Source organism: Rutidosis leptorrhynchoides, chromosome 2 (assembly GCF_046630445.1).
Source record: "Rutidosis leptorrhynchoides isolate AG116_Rl617_1_P2 chromosome 2, CSIRO_AGI_Rlap_v1, whole genome shotgun sequence".
NCBI lineage: Eukaryota > Viridiplantae > Streptophyta > Magnoliopsida > Asterales > Asteraceae > Rutidosis > Rutidosis leptorrhynchoides.
The window spans coordinates 607,511,820-607,532,509 of record NC_092334.1 but is presented as its reverse complement, the minus strand read 5'-3'; the positions used below and the strand labels follow the sequence as shown (position 1 = coordinate 607,532,509).

Here is a 20,690-nt window from a genome sequence, read left to right as displayed (position 1 = left end):
AAACATTGTTACATAAAAGAATATTATCAAATTAAGTTTTAAAGCGTAAACGTTATATGATATAATATATTCGATTATGTAAACGATCTTAAATTATACTTTGAAATATAATTAGTTTTGAAAATCTAAATGTTGTATTATTGGAAAAATATTTCAAACCTATATATATTATGTATATATATATATATATATATATATATATATTTTAATTTAGTCATAAAACGTTTTAAATTAAACTAATATTATTAAATAAGTTTTGTTAAATAACGAGACTTTGATTTATAGAAGTAAATGACTAAAACACTAAAAAGATTAAGTTACACTTTGAGTGGGTTAGTTTTCCATTAATTTAAGTCTAATTATTAATAAAGGTACACGTCGCGTAACGTAAAAGGCTAGTTTTCTAAACGTACGAAAGTGCGCTCGAAAAACCGAAAGTGGTACATGAGTCGAGTGACAACGTAAGAGTCATTTTAGTAAAAATTACAATTTAACTATGTACGTAAATATAATATAATATATAATTAATTATATAAATAAAATATAAGTTAAATGTTAGCAGCCATTGTATGATTTGTGAGTGAATTGGGCCAGAGTAGCTCCGCAATTACGTACCATTTACTAATGAACCCTCCGTGATTGTGGGTGTGGGTCCCGGATCTTGTCTATAAAACTCAAATTTGTTCGGCCGGATTCATTCATCCTATATCACTCGATCTCTCTATCTAGGATATATACTCGGTATATTATTTATTATTATTATTGTTATTAGTTGTAATATTATTAATTAGTATTACACATAAAATACTACGACAAGGGTACGCGCGAGTGATTTTAAAACACGTGTTGGGAGCGGGATAGGGCTAAGGAAAATATGGGTTATAGCTATGGAGGTGATGGGTATGGTTCATGGGTATGCTCGTGAGGTCAATTTAGTGTTTGTCATCTCCGTTGCGTCTAAATACTTTCTTGCAATATTGAATCTCAATATTGATACGTGAGTTATAGTCCCACTTTTAAAATCTAATATTTTTGGGATGAAATACATGCATGTTTTATAAATGTTTTACGAAATAGGCACAAGTACTAAAACTAATTCTACGTGGGTTTAAACCAGAAATATACCCTTAGCTTGGTAACATTAAACTACTTGTCTATGTACGGTAGGCGCGAATCCTAAAGATAGATCTATTGGACCTGACAAACCCCATCCTGACTATGGGATGCTTTAGTACTTTGAGGTTATTTTAAACACACCTGATCTGGTGTACTTTAGAGGGTAAAACATGAACGTTAAGGCTTGTTACCGGGTGCCTACAACTTATAGAATACTTTTATACACTTGCGAGTGTACATATATTTATAAACGGAAATCTTGTGGTCTATTAATATATTGAAATGATTGTTATGATAAACCTATGAACTCACCAACCTTTTGGTTGACACTTTTAAGCATGTTTATTCTCATGTATGAAAGAAATCTTCCGCTGTGCATTTGCTCATATTACATGGAGTCATTCATGGCATATTTAGGGCAGCACCTCGCTTTGGAACCAAATGCTGATGACTTCGTCCAGGTGGATTAGGACGGGTCACTACATCATGTATGCAATCAATCTCTCGTTGTAAAGTATGGAAGATGCGTTTTGAGTTATAAATTGATTTAGTGTCTAAAACAATTGAACTTTGATTTATTTATTTTTGTTATGACTGTTAGAATAAAGAAGAGAGGATCGAAAACATCAATGTCTACATCACTTCCTCATATCGAAGATCATAAAACCTCATAAAAGGCTCCAAACGTTGGTTAGTTCAACGATAACTTACCATATTTGTATTATGTATAGGATCCATTCCTTAATGAAGAGCTTCTTGATTGGCACTTCGGGTGGGGATACGTCGATCCCGTTGGTGTTGGAAAGTTTGGTTAAAACAAATGAGTTTTTACCAACTATAGACACGTATTAATATATGATGAATTACTATATATATAACTATTTAGTGGGTTTAGTAGTTCTTGAAAAGAGATTAAAACGAGCTAAGGTTTGTCAAACGGATAAAAGGTGAATTTCGCATCTTAAAATTGGGTGTTTAGTGCGCAAAAGATGAGAAACGTGTGATCTTATCCCACATCACCCAAAGAGTGGAATTATGGGTGGTTTATAAGGTATTGACTTCAAGCTATTTTGTATGGTTTATTGTATATTGATGGTTTATTGAACAATATTTATAATTTGAAAATAACTGATGGACTTTTGAATCGAACGGAGAGTAGATTGTTGAAGAGAATGAAGATGGTGCTTTTCTTGTGTTTATTAAAACAGATGTTTGTTTGATTTATGAGTCTAATGGGGTACATAAGATTGTTCAATTACATTAAGTAACATATTTATATTTATAATGCAATATATCAAAGTAAAGTATTGTAGCCACTGAAACCCCGATTACTCGTCGATTAATTCCCGATTAATCTTTTATGAGAGCAATATGTTCCGATTTTTCAAAGTCTGTTTAATTAATCGGTCAGCAGGTAATCAAATTTAGCAAAGTCAAGATTAGTCAACATTTTAATATGGATTTAGCCTAGAATTTTATATTTTTTGAACAAAATCAACAATGTTAAACAATTATGTTAAAATGTATGTTTATGTTTATGGAATTTTTTTTATATTTGCAAATGTAATTTTGGTAATCAATAATTAAATCTATAACTTACAATCCGATTAATTCTCGATTAATTCCCCGAATTGTCTGTTACTCGTTTCAATATTCTGACCGATTAATCTCCGAATAGCGAATTTTACAACCTTGATCGGAGCTATGTTAGTCCCAATTACAGTTTTGGGTCATACTTGTTGAATCATTTAATTTAAAACTGTTGGAAGTTTTAAATACTTTTGTGTAACGTAAAATAATCGATGACCGGATATATCACTGGATCGTGTAATCACTTTACGAAAAGTAATTATTTGACCCTTATTGCCTGGGTTACACAAATATCACTTTGGGATAAGACAAAGATGATGTTCTTGATTTTGGCAGAAAATAAGAACCTTTTGCTAGAGAGTATTTTGTGTCTTCTTTGTCCTTCTCATGAAAATAGTTTATCCTCTTATATAGGCACCCAGAAGATGAAACACATTATGAGACTTAATGGCTAATTAATCACTTATAATAATATTTCATTATCAGCCGTTACAAGACAATATAAAAATGTCTTATTAAACCATAGGAAATGGTTACAAGAATATATCTTTTAAGGCATTAACCCACAAGATGTAGTTACAACATTATTTCATAATAGTCATTAAACCATTGGATGGTTACAAGACCAACCTTAATAACATTAAACTTATCGTAATAACATTTATAACAACTCTCATATTTCCATACCTGAATTGACTAATTTGACAATAGAGTTGTTATCCATACGTAATATATAATTAAATTTGACATTGATCAAATATTTATTTTTAGTCGACACTTTTTGTTAACTAAAGTTTACACTAATTATATAAAATAACTTTAGTTAATATTAATATTAATGCGTATTATATTTAAAACTATATGAAACATAATTATTAATTAAATGATAAGTTATTTTAATCATTATATATATATATATTTTTAGCTTATAAAAAAGTGATTTTTTTTATAAATTAAATAACGAGCCCATAAATTTTGACTAAATATTTTCAATAACAAAAACTTATTAAAAACATTTTTAACATGTTTTTATTTTTTGTCAAAATTGGCACCTTTATTTTATTTATATTTTTTCTTTTCACCAACCATTTTATTCCTATAAATACCCACTTCCATTTCATAAAAACTTCTATCAAATCTTTGGAAAAACTCTCTCACAAACTTGGGAAAGTACTTGAGGTATTTTCTATATTTTTTATCGAATTGCTTTTATTTTTTTGTATATTCTTTAAAAATTATAATTTAATATATATAAATTATTTTTACATGTTATAATTAGTATTATAAGTATTATGATGTATAAAAATAATTTTGATAATTTATGGAATATTATTTATAATTAAATACGAATTATGTAGTATTTAAACATAAAAATAATATAAAATTTGCAATAAAATATTAAACAATAATAAAAATCATTATAATTTTTTTTTGAGATTATTATACTTTTATAAACAAGTGAAAATTATAAAAATTAAATAAATGGGACGATTATTATTTAAAAAGAATTTACTTTTACATTATTGTAAACCGAGAGAAATAATAAAGAAAATACAAAATAAATACAAACGTGTATTAAATATTTTTATAAAATTTTTATATGATTAGTAGCATCACTATATACTTTAAAAAATATAAAAATTAATTTTAAATTATTTTTCCTATTTATTTAATTATAGGCCAATTACAATGGTTAAATAATTAGAAAACATTAAATAAATAATATTTTGATATAAAATTTGATTTAATAATTTTTATAACATTTTTACATAATATAGAACCTGTAAAAAATATAAAATTATTTATTTAGGTCGATTTAATATTTATTACCTAATTAAATTTGATTAATATAAACTGAGTATTTATATAAAGAAAAGTGGGAAATAAATACAAAAACTTGATAAAATTATTTTTATAAAATATCCTTCTGAATTGTATAATTAAATAAGTTTATAAAAAATTATAAATATAATATTTAATGAATTAATATTCGAATTAACATATATTAGTATGATTTTCGATTAACATAAGTATATTACATATACTAAATTAATATTATTATTATAACTTACGGTTAATAACTAAGTATACTATATAATAAAGTATAATGCTTATAATGTAAGTTAATAACAATACATTATTAATAAACACTTATTTTATAACTATACTAATTTAATAATAATAACTTATAGTATATAATATAAGATAATCAAATTGTTAATACATTAATAAATATAATATAACATATATAATAACATATAAACCTAAAGTGAAGGTTAATCAAAGATAATGTACAATTCATGTGAACTTCATCGCTACTCACGGTCGTAAGTGAATGATTTCTAGGTTGCCATTTATGGGTAAGCTTGTGGATCTCGAATGCCATGACTTAGATTCTTGTCAAGAGTCCTGGGCCCCCGGTTACATCTGGTCATTCCTGACTTATTTGATAGCAACGAAGCTTGAGTAAAGTTATACAACGTCTTGCTAAAGATTAACCCGAACTTTCTAAAATTGGAAAATTTCTATAAGTGGAAACTTTCCATAAATAGTAACCTTCCGAAAATGGAAATTCTTTAGTGAACCATTACTATCAATATAGTACTATATACTATTGTCTGTTAGGCAATGTCTGATCATACGTTCTATCTCTAGGTTGAGATCTCTGTCACGTCCTTCCGTTCAATTCTTTCGTGGAATACTCTTTTGTGCTACTAAGGTGATTTTCATAGCCCCACTTTTACTGTTTACTTAACTATTTATAACTTTTGGGGTGAGACACATGCTTGCTTTATAACTGTTTTACGCTTAGACACAAGTACTAAATTGTTAATTATGCTGTCATGCTTTGATTCATGCTAAATCGCTACTGTAATATCGTCAATTGCTACGTTTAAATGCAAACTTAATTATTGTGAGTAGGCCTATTGAGAGTAACGTCTCTAACCATTCGACCGTTGGTCTTTGGTTACATAATAATGATTCTATGACACTGACAGTACAAGGTGTCATGGGGTAAATTGTTTAGTAGCGATATTACAAACTGCGGCAACACTTTTAGATTGATATATCTATATTGATCAACTTTAAACTAAATCTTGTGGTCTAAAACTTTGGATATTATTTATAAACCTATGAATTTCACTCAACCTTTTTGGTTGACACTTTAAGCATGTTTTGTCTCAGGTAATGATTGAGCTAGCTGCTACTTGCTACTAGATGATTGATGTATACTTTGCTGCTTGCATGGAATCCATCATTCATATTTATCATTTTGTTTAGACATTTCCCATTTACTGTACTCTTATGATGTAAAACTTGAATAATGCTTCCGCTATTTATTTAATAAATAAAACGTCTCATTTAGAGTCGTTCTCGTTTGTACAACTGTGATTTGATATAATTAGTCACAAATACCCTAGGCCCTATTTGGGGCTGTGACATATTGGTATCAGACCAGTGATGTTGTAGAGAACCAGGATTGCATTTTAAGTGTGCCTTATACAATTAGGTACCTTAGCAATGTAGGACTACAACTTTCCTTGACTATAGTGCCTTTAATTGTTGCCTTTAATTGTTAAATGTTACACTATACTTTAGAAACTTTACTTATCTTAGAATGCCAAGTCAATCTAAGAACTCTGTTCACTTTTCTAAGTACTATCCAATTACGCCACCGCGTTTAAATGCGACACTACGATTTCTGAAATTCTCGACATTCCTAAGTCATCTATCATGGTTTGTGTATTACATATGTATTACATGAAATATTATCCATGAATTTTGAAACTCCTATATTTGTTACTATTCATGCTCAAACGTATATAACTCCCTGTTATATCACGTACCTATATGCCTTATGCCTTTATGCATCGATTTGCGAACCAGAAAATGTTATTGAGTTATCGAGAATCTCAAAGACATTATAATGTCATCACTATTCATATTCATTACTTTCTTTGCTTTCTTGTTGTTTTGATCATTGAATTTTCTTGACGGATGACGTCTACGAAACTATAGAATAGAAAGCGTTTGGATTACTGATTTAAAGGATCCTATAGCTTAAGCCCCTGGACCTAAATAGGACATTACGAATTGAAAATCTTTAATCAAAAGATTATCAGATTACATACTTATCATCTAGACACGTCATACTACCATTATTAGAGTATAGATACATCATATCTTATTATATCTTATCGTATCTATCCCAATAATCTTTGTCTAACACTTTTCCTAAATTTCCTCCGTAAATTACGGAAATCTTTTTGCTACATATACATATTCAAGGAGATGAATATATCATCCAGTATTCAACACTAATCTCATATCAAACCCTAATTCAAATCACATAATATGGATTTCTCAACTGATTCCTCGAGCTCCAATGGCAGCGTAACCGGAACAAACGAACCAATCAGCCATCATCTATTTTGGATGAATTGGGGATGGGTTCGTAGTAAACTTAATCAATGGAGACAAGAAGAAGGTAATCCCTTCCGCCAACCGAATTCACCTCTTGGTGAAGAACCTGAAGCACTTACCGGCAAACCCGTTCGGAACACTATTTTCACCCTCATTTCCAGAATATCTAGTCACGAATATATAATATCTAAAATTCTAGATCTTATTCATCCACTTGTCCGAACCGCCAATCATCCCGGAATAATAGAAGAAGTCAACGAGCTTCGCGCTCGAGTGGTGGCTCTGGAGAATATGGTGCGAAACCTACGAACACCAGCATCAGCACCAGCAGCATAACCAGTACCATCAGCATCACCACCAACATCATCAGTTTCACCAACAACAACATCCGCATCCCACGCCTCAACATCACACTCAGTACCTCGAACATCAACATCATACGCCCCATAGATACTAAGGAATATTAGTAATAATGAGTTAAGATGTATTGACTCATTCTTCCTGAAGAACTATATATGTATACTTTATATATATGGATTGGAACAATAATAAATCTTTTCGTACTAAGCTATTACGTGTGAATCTTAACTAGTATGTACTACTTGGTTAATTCATATCACAATATGCTATGATGTATATCCTTTGTTAACGACTTAACAATCGTTAATTACTACTTCAACAAAATAAACTCTGTTTCATATTAAACCAAGTGTATTACTCATATACAAGATTGATTGTATACTTCCATTTTTGATATACTCGAAACTTTTTAGAAAAACATTATTCGTGTCTTGTGAATTTCACAAGGATTACACGAGCACCAACATCATACACCAAGGTATATCTATAACAATGAACGATGAACAATTGAATCATAACTTCATTAGCGAAATATTTCGCGACAATTATGAAATCTCTAAGATTTTGGAGATTATTTACTCTCGTTTCAACAGCAAATTAAATGAGTTTAATATTATATTACTCATTAAACCTATCTGAAGAATACATATATAAATGTATATCTTTATAAAGATTGTAATTCTTTTGTACAAACTGTTAATTGTGAAAATATTTTAACGGGTAGGTAATACCTGAGAAATATTTAGATTTCACATTAATTTGTTACACCGTACATTCTACAAATTCTGATTCAATAATCAGTAACTATACATCCACAAGATATATGTATCATTTCACTAAAAAGAACAACCATCTTCATACAAATTCAATTATCTATTCTAATTTTGACATATCAGAATCCAAGTAAAGCTTTAGCAGGTGTTATCCTTCTAAAAAATCACTACATTCATGAATTATATTCATTCGTATTCTATGATGAATTATCACATCAAACCACCGAAATTATCGTTCATTTCTTTTGAAATCAACAACGCATATTCATCAACCATTAGATCCGTTGACGATTACAATCAGTGTTTAATCATCTAAAAACGAAATTTCTTGAAACCATCTCGGATTGATAACCAATGATTCAAATATGACCGCATTAAATGCAGAGGAAACAGCAAAATTGTAGATGGTCTCAATGGCAAAAAGTTTTATAATAAAGAATGTTACGTTGGAAAAGCTCAAAAGAAAATTTGGAACTGAAAAACGGATTGAGCTAACCATAGAGGAGACCAAGGACAAATACAAGGACCAAACCCTATATTCAAAGAATCCAGGTAATTCTGGATCCGATGAATTCTTTAGAGAATATCTTGCTCCGAAGTCATGTTAAAAGCTTGCGAAAAATTTTTCTTCATCAACTTTCGAACTTAGAAATTCCAAAATATCAACATAAATATCCTCTATATTTCTGATGATATCATCATAATGATTCTTGTCCGCAATTAATTATCTCTTTGCGATATCTTTATCACATCATAAAGGAAACTGTATTAGTTTCTATATTCTGTAAAATTCAAGTTTAAATTATGAATGATTTGAAGAAGTGTTGGGAATTGAAGCATGAGTTAGTATAATATAATGACGTCAGGCCAACGTGATTATATTACAGTAAGTCATGCTAAATTTTTAATGGAAAATGATGATTCATAGACTGTATAAATCACCATTCGCCATGTTACACAACTCTTACATTCTATTTAACCTCTAAACATATCAAGAAAATATTTTTCTTGATGATTCAGTCTTTTCCGAATATTCTGGTAATTTGACAAATCAAATCGTGCTATTACCTTTCCTTTCTACTTTATAAATTATAATCATTCGAAACTTCATACCTACGAGTTCTGGACCATTATTCGCTTGACTTGAAGTCGGGAAGAAGAAACAAAAGCATAAAGCTCCGACATATAAGGGAAAATATAAAGCCCGATAACGACTCCGAAACTACAAACCGTGTATATCAATGCGTATACCAATATAAAGACACGGGAGAATTAAAAATAATATAACCCCAAGAGCATAGTAGAAGTAAACAGATTCCTCTGGTGGTAAAAGAAAAAGAAGAATGACTGCATATATGGTCAATATAATAACAAGTATCAATACAGGATTGAGCATATTAACAAATCTTTTGGAAGTATGAATTTAGGAAAAAATTATAGAAGTGGTGAAGATAATGAAACGGAAGAAGCTAATTTATAGCAAAATTTCCAAACACGTCAATCAAGGCAATTCACTGCATTTAATCAAAGAAATCTCAAAATTCCGTGAATACCGGAGAATCAAATCTTATAGATTACGAAGATTTCCTTTAATCCCTTGAATTCCTAAAATCAATCGTGACTACGTCAAAAGTTAAGGCGAACATTTAATTTTCTCATGCACTCTTTTACGATAGCTTCGTTTATACGCTTCCTATAATCGAATCGTTTTATCCATATTATTAAATAGTAATAAAACTTTATTTTTCAACTCATATTCATCATTAAGATATTCTTGTTGTAAACAATGATGATCTCTATCAAATTTCATGAATATGATTTCACGAAGTCCTCTCTGTCTTATCTGTCCCAATATTGTGGCATAAACGCTCAAGATTTTAAATAAGCACAATATTATTCATAACATATTTTATGTATCCAATTTACTGAAATGACTTGTATAACATCATCATTTTGAATGATCACCGCATTAATAATAAAATGCACTTCGTAGAAGAACTTGTAGAAATTATGGCTTGTATGATTTTAATTCTTGAAACAGAACAATATTCTATCCGTTGGAATTCACGCAAGGCCCCGAGCATACCTGGGAACGTGAAAACCAAATAAAACGTAAATATCCTCGTCTATGTACGAACAACACCGATTAATGACAACAACTAAATTTCGGGACGAAATTTCTTTTAACGGGTAGGTACTATAACAACTCTCATATTTCCATACCTGAATTGACTAATTTGACAATAGAGTTGTTATCCATACGTAATATATAATTAAATTTGACATTGATCAAATATTTATTTTTAGTCGACACTTTTTGTTAACTAAAGTTTACACTAATTATATAAAATAACTTTAGTTAATATTAATATTAATACGTATTATATTTAAAACTATATGAAACATAATTATTAATTAAATGATAAGTTATTTTAATCATTATATATATATATTTTTAGCTTATAAAAAAGAGATTTTTTTTTTATAAATTAAATAATGAGCCCATGAATTTTGACTAAATATTTTCATAAACAAAAACTTATTAAAAACATTTTTAACATGTTTTTATTTTTTGTCAAAATTGGCACCTTTATTTTATTTATATTTTTTCTTTTCACCAACCATTTTATTCCTATAAATACCCACTTCCATTTCATAAAAACTTCTATCAAATCTTTGAAAAAACTCTCTCACAAACTTGGGAAAGTACTTGAGATATTTTCTATATTTTTTATCGAATTGCTTTTATTTTTTTGTATATTCTTTAAAAATTCTAATTTAATATATATAAATTATTTTTACATGTTATAATTAGTATTATAAGTATTAGGATGTATAAAAATAATTTTGATAATTTATGGAATATTATTTATAATTAAATACGAATTATGTAGTATTTAAACATAAAAATAATATAAAATTCGTAATAAAATATTAAACAATAATAAAAATAATTATAATTTTTTTTTGAGATTATTATACTTTTATAAACAAGTGAAAATTATAAAAATTAAATAAATGGGACGATTATTATTTAAAAAGAATTTACTTTTACATTATTCTAAACCGAGAGAAATAATAGAGAAAATACAAAATAAATACAAACGTGTATTAAATATTTTTATAAAATTTTTATATGATTAGTAGCATCACTAGATACTTTAAAAAATATAAAAATTAATTTTAAATTATTTTTCCAATTTATTTAATTATAGGCCGATTACAATGGTTAAATAATTAAAAAACATTAAATAAATAATATTTTGATATAAAATTTGATTTAATAATTTTTATAACATTTTTACATAATATAGAACCTGTAAAAAATATAAAATTATTTATTTAGGTCGATTTAATATTTATTACCTAATTAAATTTGATTAATATAAACTGAGTATTTATATAAAGAAAAGTGGGAAATAAATACAAAAACTTGATAAAATTATTTTTATAAAATATCCTTCTGAATTGTATAATTAAATAAGTTTATAAAAAATTATAAATATAATATTTAATGAATTAATATTCGAATTAACATATATTAGTATGATTTTCGATTAACATAAGTATATTACATATACTAAATTAATATTATTATTATAACTTACGGTTAATAACTAAGTATACTATATAATAAAGTATAATGCTTATAATGTAAGTTAATAACAATACATTATTAATAAACACTTATTTTATAACTATACTAATTTAATAATAATAACTTATAGTATATAATATAAGATAATCAAATTGTTAATACATTAATAAATATAATATAACATATATAATAACATATAAACCTAAAGTGAAGGTTAATCAAAGATAATGTACAATTCATGTGAACTTCATCGCTACTCACGGTCGTAAGTGAATGATGTCTAGGTTGCCATTTATGGGTAAGCTTGTGGATCTCGAATGCCATGACTTAGATTCTGGTCAAGAGTCATGGGCCCCCGGTTACATCTGGTCATTCCTGACTTATTTGATAGCAACGAAGCTTGAGTAAAGTTATACAACGTCTTGCTAAAGATTAACCCGAACTTTCTAAAATTGGAAAATTTCTATAAGTGGAAACTTTCCATAAATAGTAACCTTCCGAAAATGGAAATTCTTTAGTGAACCATTACTATCAATATAGTACTATATACTATTGTCTGTTAGGCAATGTCTGATCATACGTTCTATCTCTAGGTTGAGATCTCGGTCACGTCCTTCCGTTCAATTCTTTCGTGGAATACTCTTTTGTGCTACTAAGGTGATTTTCATAGCCCCACTTTTACTGTTTACTTAACTATTTATAACTTTTGGGGTGAGACACATGCTTGCTTTATAACTGTTTTACGCTTAGACACAAGTACTAAATTGTTAATTATGCTGTCATGCTTTGATTCATGCTAAATCGCTACTGTAATATCGTCAATTGCTACGTTTAAATGCAAACTTAATTATTGTGAGTAGGCCTATTGAGAGTAACGTCTCTAACCATTCGACCGTTGGTCTTTGGTTACATAATAATGATTCCACGACACTGACAGTACAAGGTGTCATAGGGTAAATTGTTTAGTAGCGATATTACAAACTGCGGCAACACTTTTAGATTGATATATCTATATTGATCAACTTTAAACTAAATCTTGTGGTCTAAAACTTTGGATATTATTTATAAACCTATGAATTTCACTCAACCTTTTTGGTTGACACTTTAAGCATGTTTTGTCTCAGGTAATGATTGAGCTAGTTGCTACTTGCTACTAGATGATTGATGTATACTTTGCTGCTTGCATGGAATCCATCATTCATATTTATCATTTTGTTTAGACATTTCCCATTTACTGTACTCTTATGATGTAAAACTTGAATAATGCTTCCGCTGTTTATTTAATAAATAAAACGTCTCATTTAGAGTCGTTCTCGTTTGTACAACTGTGATTTGATATAATTAGTCACAAATACCCTAGGCCCTATTTGGGGCTGTGACAACATTAACCCACAAAGTAGGTTACATGACTAAGTTAAAGGTCATCAAACCATAAGATGGTTACAAAAATAACTCTTAATGTTATTAGTAGTTGCATGATTAATATTAATGCCTTTAGAGGTTACAAGACTAGTCTTAATAACATTAACACAAGTGGTTACAAGACTAATCTTAATATCATTAACCTCAAATATGTAAATGTCAATAAATAATATTAAGACAGTTACCAAACCGCTTTTGGGTCAAGGAAGTCTATCACTTAATGGGTGTACACTCCATATCTCTAAACCCATTTACCAGTGTAAACTAAGTCTCTCAATTACACTAAATTACCAACAAAAATCTCTCCCCGAGCTTCTGCTCCGTCGTAGCCCTAGATCCAGCCGCCGTTCAGCCCACCGTTCAGCCACCACCGAAGAAGGGGAGCTATCCAACGTTTGAAGATAAATTAGAAAAGGCTTGAAAATGTTGAGATGGGATTTTTGAATTTTCAATTTGAATATAGACGTTAGAAGCGTTCATCAGAACCTAGAGAAGGCTTGAAAGTGCAGTTATTGCTTCCAAACCCTTAATTAATAAAATAAATTAATTAAATCCCGATAAGACAAATGAAGTAAAAAACCATAATCGATATAAAGCATGTAAATCCATGCCATTTCATTGTGTAATCTTTGATTTTTCACCACTTTGTGAAAAGTCTTATATATTTCATTTATGTTTTTTGCGAAAAAAAAAGTAAAAAATCATAATCGATATACAATACAAACTCCTTACAAAAAATTTAAAATTCCACCGTTTTCAAACGGTCGATTCTATTAACTCGTTATTATCTCTTGAGTGTTACTTTTTTTTTAACTGCATCTTTGAGTGTAACTAACAGCCATTAATTTGTTGACAGGTAACCAACGCTAAGATTTCGTTATATTATATATACGAGTAGTTATAGTTATAGTTATTTATTCTTTCGCTCTCAATTTCAAACAACAGAACCAAGAATCAAACCTGAGAAGAAGCTAGAAAACTTAGATATATAATACTCATAACTCAAGTTTAGAGAATATGGCTTCAGATTCCAACAATAAGTTGGTGGACTCGAATAACTTTCGTGTTCAGAATAACAGTAATCCTGATTTTGATAGATACGAACTCAAACAATTTCGAAGAAACATTCCTGTTGGCGGTTCTAAGCCGCCAGCCGGGAAAGTAGTATATTGGGATCCCAGATCTTCAAAGCAAGGTTGCTCTGAAAAACCAGAAGTCACCAAGAGAGTTGTTTCTCGGAGGAAGCCGTTTAACAACTTGACAAATGTTTGCGATCGCAGTCCTTTAATGGCGACGCCTGAGCAAGTTATCAAGCGACCAATTGACGGTGTAAATGGTTGCAAGGTTGATGATCACAAAAGGCCTAAAGCATTAATGTCAAATTCTCTAGGCAAAAATCCAAAAGTTACCACCAATTTTGTAATCGCGAAGAAGCTTTCTATGAATTCAAGTGATGTGGACCAGAATCTTCGTGATGAGAATAATAAATTTAAGAGGTCCGAGCCAAGGGAATCAGGGAGAAAGACTTATCTCGACTCAAGGCCAGCCAGCAAAGTTAAATTTTGGGACCCAAGGTGTTCAAAAGATGGTAATGCCCAAAAGTGGAAAATGGATATTATTGCAAATACATCGAGTAATGAGCTCGCTAAGCGTGAGAAGATAAAAAAAAGCTATGAGCTTATTTAATGAAGTTTACGACTCTCGTTATCAAGAACAAAATAGGTTAAAGCCGAATGAAGACAAGATTGCAAATTGGCGATTTCCTCAAGAGGTTGCGAAGAGAGTTAAGCAACGACTAAATTGGATAGATCCCGAAAAGGTATTAGGACCCGTATGTGGGGTCCAAGTCGACGACAAGTTTAAGTTCCGATCACAGCTTCAAATGGTTGGTCTTCATTGCCAACCACTATGTGGTAGAGATTATACCAACATTCAAGGTAAAAATCTTGTTATCAGCATTGTCAATTCTCAACGTTACTCGAACGAGAGTGAATGTGGTGATAGGTTAATTTATTGTGTTCATGGCGGGCATGGATTTTTGGGATGTAAAAAGCCACAAGAAGATCAAAAACTTGAAAGGGGTAATCTTGCTTTGAAGAATAGCATGTTTGAAAAAAATCCGGTTAGAGTAATTCGCAAAGTTGGCAAAAATCAGCAGGTATTTGTTTACGAATGATTGTATATTGTGAACCGTTGTACACAAGAAAAAATGAAAGGAAGTTGGTGTTTAAGTTCGAGTTAAATAGATTACCTGGCCAACCTTTAAGTTTGCCAAGGGTTCTGTGTTAATTAGGTTGTGATTATAAGTTAATTGTTTGATTAACTAGAGCTGGAATTAATATTTCTGTTTGTGTTTCTTATTTTTTGTTTTTAGAAAGTGTTACATCAGTATCTCTTTGTGTGTAGGGTTTATAGCTTAAACCAAATCTTTTCAAGTATGCAATCAATCTCTCATTGTAAAGTATGGAAGATGCGTTTGAGTTATAAATTGATTTAGTGTCTAAAACAATTATGAACTTTGATTTATTTTTAAGTTATGACTGTTAATAAAGAAGAGAGGATCGGAAACATCAATGTCTACATCATTTTCCTCATATCGAAGATCATAAAACCTCATAAAAGGCTCATAAAAGGCTCCAAACGCTAGTTATTTCAATGATAACTTACCATATTTTATAAATATAGGCTCCATTCCTTAACGAAGAGCTTCTTGATTGGCACTTCGGGTGGGGGTACTTGAGTACTTCGATCCATTGGTGTTGGAGAATTTAGTTACAACAAATGAGTTTTTACCAACTTTAGAAACATATTAATATATGATGAATCACTAATATATATATATATATATATATATATATATATATATATATATATATATATATATATAACACTATTTAGTGGGCTTTGTAGTCCTTGACAAGGGCTTTAAAATGGGCTAGAGTGTGTCCAAAATGGATAAAAGGTGAATGAGATATCACATCTCAAAGTTGGTGTTTAGTGCGCAAAAGCTGAGAAAAGTGGGAACATATCCCACATCGCCCAAAGATTGGAATTTTGGGTGGTTCATTGGGTTTTGACTTCAAACTATTTTGTAAGTATCTATGTGTTTTACTTGTTTTCCTGCGCGTGTGGGGTATAGAAAAGTGGATTTGGGCTTGAGATTACTCTGACCTGCAGACACAAATGCATCTTTGAAAATCCGAGCACGTGCGAGTAGGTTTTTGGCAATACGATTATTGAATTTTCAGTCAAGAAAAATGATTTTCTTGTCCACCAAGGAAAACGATTTTTCTTGTTCACCAAAAATAAATCGTTTCCTTTTTTGTTGATATTGTAAATCGTTTCCTTTTCTGAAGGATTGCGTTTGCATTATAAATACTGAAAGGTACAAAATCTGATTTAATTCATGTTTATGATCATGAATTCGAGCTTGAATGATGAATATATGATTATGTATGTATACCAAGATTGTAAAACTAGCGACTTGGAGAGAACTAGGCAGGAGGTTTTTGAGGAGTTCTCGGGGAGAACCCGGATGTTGACTTTCGTTGACATTTTAATATATATATATATATATATAACAGGGACTTTTATTTCATTTTATTAAAGGTTCAAGAGTGATTATCAAATTTGTTTTTGTTATTAAAGCTTGATAAAAGTTAAGGGCTGTTATTGCCATTTGATAAAAGAAAAAAAATTTATTAAACTATTTAAATATCACTCTTTATAAATGTCAAGATCTGTACATTGTACCATATCTAAAAGGTTGAAACTCACTTTTCCTTCCCTCTATATCCGTATACAATATCACCTAAAAATTTGCTACAAGAAGATGTGGTTCGGCTTGATTCATTTCACTTGTTTCCTTCCTCTCCTCTCCTCCTTCCTTTTCTTGTTCTCCTTCCTTCTCTTCAAAAATTTCAGGCAAGATCTGAGCAAACATTTCAGGCAAGATCCTAGTTTTCCGACGTTGTCAAATGAAAAAATAAAAATAAAAAATTGAGCGAGTTAGACACCGATTTCTCGTTTGGACAATTTTGCCGAGTTATCGTCGAGAACTTGGCCGAGTCATCTAAGTTTTGCAACCATGATGCATAGTGTATATATGTATGCAAATGTATGTGTATTGATGTATATGTAAGTTGTTGTATAATTGAAATGATGATGGTGATGATTATAAAATGGGGATCAGTAGCAGTAGATGTATATCAATATCATTGTGTCATAATTACAAGATAAAGTTTGAGAGTGTTTGTGTAGGTGTATGTTTTCAAGGTCTAGAGGTGTGTGGGTTATGAGGCTTAGCTTCAAATCTAGGCTATCACAAGGTATTTATATTCTACCATTATCACTTAACAAATTAATGTATTTTGTGCCTAACAATCTCCTCCTTAGATGTGATTTGTTGTTGATCATCTTTTGTCTTTAATCTTTTGAGGAAGACTTGTTAGAAAGCTTTGAAGATGATGTTGAGGTGAAAACTTGAAATGTAGGGAATTCTTTGTTTGAAAATTCTCATAATCTTTGAAACCTTTGTGTAGTTGAAATTGTTGAATTTATTGGAAACTTCTTCTTTAGGAAGATCTTTTGTCTTTATGTAAATGGTGACCGGTGATGTTGAGTCATGTTGAGAATCTTCTTCTTATAAAGATTCTCTTAATCTTTGAATAGCTCTTGAATGTATTGTCTTAAGTTGATGAGAAGTTGTGTCGTCTAGTCTTGTTAATGAGAGAGAACTTTGTATTACGAAGCTTGAAATGTGTGATCTTTTTTTTTAACAGCGATATCGACATCGAATATTCTCATTTGTCACCCACACACGCGTTAGGAGGAAACCCAGTTCGCGACGATGTTGCCAGTACCATCGAAGGTTAGAAAAATCCCCTCAGAGACCTTCCCAAATCGCATCGATGTTGGCAGGACCATCAAAGGTCGGAAACTCTCTGCTTGGAGTGAGAATCGAACATGGGTTGGCAGTACCCCAGTTGGATCTCACCCCAATACCCCTCAAGCCAAGCTTCGGTGGTGATGTATGACCTTCTATTTCTCCCCCTAGATTGATGCATTATCTTTTACTCCCCCTCAATTGGACATTGGTTGTTTCTTTGAATGTTTGTTGTATGAATTTGATTTGATCTTCAAGATGTTGGTGCGAAAGCTTGTTTGATTGATAGGCCTGAATGATTTGGTTAAAGATCTTGATTTGGTGTCGATCTTTGAGTTGATAAGAAAGGGTCTTGAGTTAATGAGGGAAACATTTTTTCATTTTGAAATATCTTCTCGAATGTGAGTATCAACTTTAACTTTTTCTCCCCCTCATGGATGTGTTTGTGAGACGGATACAACATGAAATAAATTGTTGATAAGATGACATGAACCGCATAAGTAAGTGATAAGAACCACTTGTAAAGGGATGTGTCAACTACAGCTATTCCTTGTGTTTTAGGAAAGCAGCACGAGCATTCACATGCTCTCGTCTATTCTTGTGATCTAAAACAGAATGAATACGTGAAAGGAGGTTCATGGTTATAGTCCCATGTAACTTAAAGGTAAAGATGTGTAATCCACAGTAAAACCTTGGTTTTACGTTTGCGACACGGTGCAAGTATCATGTCTTAACAGAATCACCCCAGGTTAAAAGAGGCAATATTGACAAAACACCAGTTGGTAATACATCGTGAAAACCATTAGAGTACTCATTCAAAGAGTTAAATTCCTTTTAACCAAGATCCGTGATCAAACCTCGGCGCAATTCATGGTCAATTAATACTAAATCATGTCTACAAAATATACACCAAAAATTGTGACAAAGCAAACCGAAAATCCACTACTCAAACTTCCACACCAAATTTCTGACACTCTAACTCCCTATGTATGATTGAGGGGGAGCAATACGATTCATCTTTCAAGGGGAAGCTTAAGAAAATCGTCAAGCAAGCTCTCTCGAACTTTTGCTCTGTCGTAGCCCTAGATCCGGCCACCATTCAGCCACCGCCGAAAAAAGGGGAGCGATCCAACATTTGAAGATGGATTAGAAAAGGCTTGAAAAGGTTGAGATGAGATTATTGAATTTTGAATTTGAATATGGACGTTAGAAGCGTTGATCAGAACCTAGAAAAAGCTTGAAGTGCAGTTATTGCTTCTAAACCCCCTTAATTATTAAATAAATAATGAATTCAATCACGATAAGACAAATAAGGTAAAAAATCATAATCGATATACAATATACAATACAAACTCCTTACAAAAAAAATTAAAATTCCACCATTTTCAAATGGTCGATACTATTAACTCGTTATTATCTCTTGAGTGTTACTTTTTTTTTTTGAACTGCGTCTTTGAGTGTAACCAACAGCCATTAATTTGTTGACCGGTAACCAACGCTAAGATTTCGTTATATTATATACTAGTTTTATGAGCCCGTGCGTTGAACCGTAGTTGTACAAATTAGTATTCAATAATGTTAGTATTAATATTTTATCAAATGTATAATACAATTACAATGAAAAAAATCATTTATTACTAATAATATTTGTATCAAAAGTATTAATATTGAATACTAACATGAGCCCGTACATTGCTCGACAGTTCTATAAATTAATATTCGATAAATTTAGTATTGATATCAAATGTATAATACAATTACAATGTAATAAACCATTTATTACTAATAACATTTGTATCGAAAACGTTAGTATTTAATACTCGTGCGTAGATTAGGAGCCCGTTTATGTACTATATTGTTTATTTAAAAAACTAAACATAGTAGCCTTTAATTATTAAAATATTAAATTTAATGAATAATAATTAAAATTTGAAGTCATATGATATTAATATTAATGGATAAGATATTAGTTCTTATTATATTTAAATTATGATTATGATTCTAAACGTAATTAAATAGAATATTAGAAAAATTATATACCTTTGAACATGCTTTTAATTATTTGTAATTAAAAATATAAACATAGGATTAAAGATGGGAATGAAATTTCACGGATATGCATCATAGTAATTCGGTTATAAACATAAATTAAGAATCGTATGATATTACACTATTAAGAGTCATACAATTCATAATATATACATAAAATTAAGAGTCGTGTGCTATTACAATATTAGCCATATTAATTATTTTAAGGAGTTATTAATATAATTTACATAAATTTAAATGAGTTTTTAATTATTTGTAATTAAAAATATAAACATAGGATTAAAGATAGGAATAAAATTTCACGGATATGCATTATAATAATTCAGTTATAAACATAAATTAAGAATCGTTTGATATTACACTATTAAGGGTCGTACAATTGTTAGTATATACATAATTAAGAGTCGTAGATATTACAATATTAGCCATATTATTTATTTTAAGGAGTTATTATTAATTTATTCAGTTTAAT

General features: G+C 30.1%; 1 pseudogene; it reads left to right on the top strand.

Annotated features, from left to right (window-relative positions):
- The first annotated feature begins 14,301 nt into the window (after positions 1 to 14,301).
- LOC139889987 (uncharacterized) lies at positions 14,302 to 15,704 on the top strand (annotated as a pseudogene).
- The last annotated feature ends 4,986 nt before the right edge of the window (positions 15,705 to 20,690 follow it).